Source organism: Mauremys mutica, chromosome 3, assembly GCF_020497125.1.
Source record: "Mauremys mutica isolate MM-2020 ecotype Southern chromosome 3, ASM2049712v1, whole genome shotgun sequence".
NCBI lineage: Eukaryota > Metazoa > Chordata > Testudines > Geoemydidae > Mauremys > Mauremys mutica.
In genome coordinates, this window is record NC_059074.1 from 155169621 (window position 1) to 155176028 (window position 6408).

The following is a 6408-nucleotide window of genomic DNA, read 5'->3' on the forward strand; positions in this document are numbered from 1 at the left end:
TCCTTTTGGGGAAAAAGGTCAGGACGGCCGGGACAGGGCTTAAAAAAGGGACTGTCCTGGCCAAAACAGGCCATATGGTTGCCCTATCCAATAGCCATCTGCATACTGTGGCTACCTTTTCCCATCAGTCCTTGGTAGCCAATATCAGGACACACTGAAAACCTGGGCACCATTTAAAGACCTTTGGAATAGATCATTTTGTGCCATTCCCTATGTCTAAGTGGGCCCAAAGTAGGAACCACACCAAACAGCTGGTCCACCTACAGAATCAGGACATGAAAGCTTTTCAATTTCCTATTTGTGGCTGCACAGATGTTGCTTATCTTGGGTCTCCCTGTGTTGGCTCTCTAGGATCAGCAGCCAGATTTTTGCAGCCCTTGATGAGAGGTTGTGCCATATGTTGTCAGTAGCTACCAGTGTGGTGCTCTGCTCTTGTTCGATGATGATAAGTCAGCTGCGTGCGTGTTCCCTCTGTGTGCTGCTCCAGCTCTGCGCAGATCGCTGACACAGCAAACCCTGAGAGAATCCCCAAAGACCACAGACTCTAGTAAGGTACAAAGGAACCTGAGCCAGGTTTATTGTCAAACAAAGCACAGTAATAGTTTCCCGTAGACTCTACAAGACATACTATGAATTTGTGCCCCCTGGCAATGGACCAGCTCAGTAAGTGGTGGGACTTTCCACTGCCCCCTAGTCCAGACAAAGATGTGCACTCCAGGATATATTTTTATACAGTTACAGGACAGATTACTCATCCCTACTGACATATTGAGGTACAGCCCCTTGACTCATTAGAGTGCTGTCTTTCCCCCTTTGATCATGTTATTTCAAACAAACAGATCTAGCCATCATGCTGTCCTTTTGACCCTGTCTTTAAGATGCACCTGCCTGTTCCTTGTTATCTCTGTGGAGTGTCCTTGTATCGGGATGTCCAGGTGCCATCTTGGCACAAGTTCCTCTTACTAGCACTTATATGTGGATGCATCTGCTTTTAGCAGCCCTCTTCTTGCCAACTTCTGTGAGTGGGACCTGCCTCTGGCTCACGGCCCAGCTTTTGCTTAGCAATGCCTGGAAGTACTTTGGTTCAGGCTTCAGGCCTCAGACTGGGCCTTTGATACAAGAGTTTATGTTTCAGGGCTTCATCTTACTATACCATACTGTTTTCTTTATAAGGAATGGCCACCCATTTCCTCTTCTCTCTGCCTCCTTCCTTCTCCCCTGCCCCCAACTGACATGGGAATTCCACTTACGCGTATTAGACACACTCTTTGTCTTCATGTCACATAGTGCTGTGATCTACTCAAATCTCACAAGCTGAGCACGGTCAGGCCAGGTCACAGCATCAAATGCCCTCAGGGAACACCAGGTTCTACAAGAAATGGTGGTGATGCTGGCGTTCTCCCCTCTGAGTCAGTACAGAACCCGGTGTCTCAGCATGGTGTCAGGGGTCAGTATGCTGACAAAGAGACCAATTTTCAGGTGAGATGTAAAACTAAGGTCTTGTAAAAATCCCTTGACAATTTTCACAAGAGTAGGGATGGCAGGCCTGGTGGTCTTTCCAAATGCCAATGTAGGTCATTACTATTTATTCAGCTTCCCTAAATTCCTCTAACAGTTTCAATTGGAAGACCTACTCCAATTTCTTCTCAGAGGTGGCTTCATTTCATTGGTGGGTGAGAAATGAGCATGTACACAGTCCCTACAGCACTTTTACAATGCATCCGATGGGATGAATAGTGTTTATATCCATGTCAATTGTTATTACTACATCCACAGCCCACTTCTTCAACTTCCAGCCCCCAAATGCTCTTTTCAGGGGGAGAAGAATGCAGATGGTTTTCTTTTTAGCCTAACATTTATCTACTTTAGTTCTTAGACATCATTGAAAATGGACCTTGAGCCACAGCTGCAGACACCTTCCCGCAACCACAATCCTTCTGTTACACATTTTTTTACCAAATGTGTATCGTTGGACAAAACGATACTCTCAACTTGTCCATGGCTGCGAAATGGCCAACCTGCTCTGTTGGTCAGGTGCTTAGCGCACTTCTACTATAGCACCAAAATGTAATTGGTCTGTCCTCTAGATTAAAAAAAACAAAGCAGGAGACCTGGAGAATGGATTGTATAGTGAGACTCTAATGTCTAAACCAATCTTCCTAGTTGTTGCAAAGCCACATGTTCCCCAGGAGGGGGCACACACTTGCCATCGAAGGCTGCAGCAGCAAAATGTTAGAATGCACCAATGTATGCAGAGAGGAGATAAATTGATAAAAGGGCCAAATTTTATGCTGGCTTAATTCCATTGGAGTCAGCGGAATTATGTTAGTAGAGAATTTGACCCATTATATGTACAAGGGGGAAAGCTTGATGGGTCTATCTTAAGCAGAATTTCTCAACAGCAGTTATAGATCTAAGGGCTTGATTCTGATCTCACTTACACCAAACTAATCAAGGAAAAACTCGGTTTGCTTTCAGTGCCGTTAATTTGCTGTCCAGCTAGTGTAAATGGGATGAGAGGCAGCCCCCCAAAGCTGTACTTCAAGGGAAGAACCATGTGTTGTGGTGGTATGTGTTTGAATCCCTATACACTGAAAGCACCTTTATATCAGGCAGATTTTAGTGACCTCCTTGAGTGAGAAATGAACAAAGCAAAGGTGCAGTTCCCATCAGAGCAGCAGGGCTGAGTGGTAAAGTAGAGAACGATCATGAACTGAATACAGAAGAGAGCATGAGATACGGACCAGTTCATTTGTAGAGGTCCGTACAGTCCATCTGTGATATGGAGGGATAATAAAGCTATGACTTTGTTTAATTTTCACTGGCCTCTATACACACGATTCATCCGCTGATTGCTCTAGATCCCCATTTTAATCACATGGGGGTAAAATTTCCCCTGTGCAGGGGTCCAGCACAAGGTCTATGCGCCACTCAAACAGAGCTTAGTTGGAATTTCAGTGGCCCTCAGCACTAGAGTGAATTTCACCCAGCAGGAAGAATTGTTTAGCATTTGGTCTGGTTGCAGTTCTTTTTCCTTGCATATCACAGCCATAATAACTCTGCTTAGTGAGCTAGACCTTGCTTTGTGATTGTCTAACCACAAGCCTCATTGTCTGCATTCTTAATTCACCCCTTCCCAGTTGCTGTTCTTCCACACACACCTGACCAACCAATAAGACTTGCAATGGTAGCCAGGGGCCAGACCTTCCTCCTGCAGAGCAACGCATGGGTGGGGCCCAGAGCACAGGAGTGAGCCACCTGGAGGTTTCTGGAACAGCCTCACTCCCAAGTCCAGGGATGCTAGGGATCTGCACCAGTAGAGAAAGGAAGCCCTTTCTGCCTGGACACAGGAACCATCCTGCAGCAATAGGTGTCATGATGCTGGCCCCATCTCTTCCCTAACAGCGCAGGTCCAGCAGGGGCTGCATGCCCTAGCCCTGCGGCAACCCCAGAGGAGAACTAGAGAGAAGCACTGCAGCTCCCAGCTCTCTCACTTCCCACCTAGAGTCCCACATAGAAATCCCCAGACTTTTCAGAGGAGGGTGTTGACAAGAGAGGCACCTTTTCTGCCCTGTACCCTGCTGCTCCTCACCTTATCCTCTGACCTCAGCAAAGCTCTATCCACATGAAACCAAGAAAAGGGATGTCTGCACAGCACAAAGAAAGTGCCGTTGAGGAGGCACACCACCCCCCTCTGCACAAACAAGGGAAGAGCTGCGCCTGGTGCACCTAGCTCAGCTTAATGATCTGCATCCTTGCATTGTTTTCAAGAAGGAGCCATTTGAAAACATCTTTATTCTAGTGCTTGAGTAACAGCACAGATAATAAAATGTTCTCACCACTAGAGGGAGTTTTTCTATTTACATAATCCACGTAGGTTAAGTCTACACAGGGCTGCCTCCAGGCACCAGCATCCCAAGCAGGTGCTTGGGGTGGCAATCTGCAAGGGGCGGCAGTCGTGCGTTTTTGGCCCCAAGCAAGTTGCCGAATTGCCGCCGCAGACGGCGGGGGCAGTCCGTGTGCCATTAGGATGGCTCGCACGTTTCCGCAGCAGAGCAATTCGGCTGCAGTTTCTATGTTCATCTGTCCATGGTGGCGCAGCTTCTGTCTTCCAGCTGAAGACAGAAGCTGCCACCAAATTCCCGCCACCGTGGAAACGCACGAGCCACCCTAACAGCACACAGCCTGCCCCCGCCGTCCGCGGCGGCAATTCGACGCCCTGTTTGGGGCAGCAGAAACAGTAGAGCCTGCCCTGTGTCTACACTGCAGTAAAATACCCACAGCTGGCCCAGGCTAGCTGACTGGGCCTCGCAGGCCTTGGGTTGTGTGGCTATAGAATTTCAGTGCAGATGTTTGAGCTCGGACTGGAGCCTTGGCTCTGAGATCCCATGACGGGGGAGGGCCCCAATGCTAGAGCTCCAGCCTGAGCCCAAATATCCGCACTGTGATTTTATAGCCCTGAAGCCTGAGCCCCATGAGCCCAGGTCAGCTGACACGGGTCTGCTGTGGGTGTTTCATTGCATTGTGGCTGGTGTACACAAGAGGTTTTACAGGTCCTGAATAGCCTCCTGCCCCCACTCCCTCCTTAGAGAAGATAGTTGGTTAGCTCATGTAGTTGACATGCACACATTTAATACTGGTGATTCCAGGTTCAAACCCTCACGTCAGCCGAAGCAGCACTGGTTCTCTTTATATTATAGTACTTTATGATACTCATCATTGCACTTTACACAGCAAGAGAGACAATTTTCTGGGGGAGGGAGAAGGAAAAACAGCAATCCCCCGAATGAGGAGTGTAAAATTTCCAGGGCCCCATTATCCAGACAGTCAGAGGGGCTGGTGACTTTCTGATAGCCATTATGTTGATGGAACTCATGAGCTGCTCCCTAGTTTCTGGGACTTGAAGATTGTGGGTGTGAAAGAGCTGAGCGGAGCATGGAAGTAAGGGTGAGGCCTGGTCTACACAAAAAGGTTAAGTAGATCCAGCTATGTCACTTAGGCGTGTGAAAAATCCCCAGCCCTAAGCAATGTAGTTAAACTGACCTAACTTCTGTCAACCTTGCTACCACCTGCTGGGCAGGTGGATTACCTAAGCCAACAGGAGAATCACTTCTGTTGTGTAGGTAAGGTCTATATTGAAGCGCTCCAGCTGTGCCATGGTAGCCTTCCAAGTGCAGACAAGCCCTGAGTTAGTTGTGGTTGGTACAATTGAATCAAGGTTAGAGAATGGCCCAAGTCACAACATACAAATCCAAACCTGCAAAGAGGAAGGTGATCCAGAGCCAGGGTTTTGGTGCACTTCCATCTCTGGTAAGATGTTACATATGCAGCATGCCTTTCTCATCTATTCTGGACAGGCAGAATAGGTATTTATGCCACAGTCATCACCACTATGGTATCAGAGCACACTTCTCCCAGCTGGGTATGCAGCTAACTGGCCAATTCTTTTAAGCAGGAAGCTGAGGATTTTACTGGATTACTTCTTGCCTCCCTGATAAAGGGAGATCCCTCTACATTAGGCTGAAGGTCACTATTGGGCATCATAGTTCACATTAATGGACCCCAGCAAGAACCTTTCACTGACTGTGGAGGGGACTTTAGCCTCTGTCACTACTGGCCTCATTGCCAATGCATGCATGAACACATATGCACAAGATGGGACCCCACTGAACCCCAGGATCCCAAACTCTGGGATCCAATCTTTGCATCTGGTCCCTATTTTTATAATGGGCTGAACAAAACCCTCCAAAATTTAAAGACACCAAAACTCTGGAGGAATTTGAGTCCAGATTTGGATCCAAATTTCCCAGCCTAGAATCATCTCTGCTACTCACTAGCAACGCGGAAGCAGCTGACTAACACAGAAGGGGTGGTATAGCAGACAGCTATGCAGGCTCTGAACCCTGCTGGGGACTCCTCTGTGCCAGGCAATTTCCAGCTGGGGAGAAGGTGGTTTCTTCTCCCTTTCTACCAGCTGAGAGGCACGCAGGGAGCAGAGAAGTGGGTTGGCTCCATTATAAAGCAGTTTATACACTTACAATGCTATAGTAAGTAAAACAATAATAAGATGACTAGAGAGACACGTTGCTGCAGCACTTTGGGGGCTTAACTCTTCTGGAGGCTGCAGCCACTAGAGAGTGATGCAATCCCACACAGTCTAGATATGTCAGCAGTGTAGCCTGCGTAGACATACTTAAACACACTGAAAAGTGATGTGATGATGCATGCTTGAGCAAGCCTGGTGACATACTCATTGAGGGAGGACATATACACACACACAAATGTAGGCGGATAGTATATATTGAGTTAACTGTAAGTATGAGTATATAAAGTCCCAGTCAAAGAGTGTGTAATATTCCTTGTGCTCCAGGACTGATTCTCACACCGTGTGTCATCATTTGCACTAGT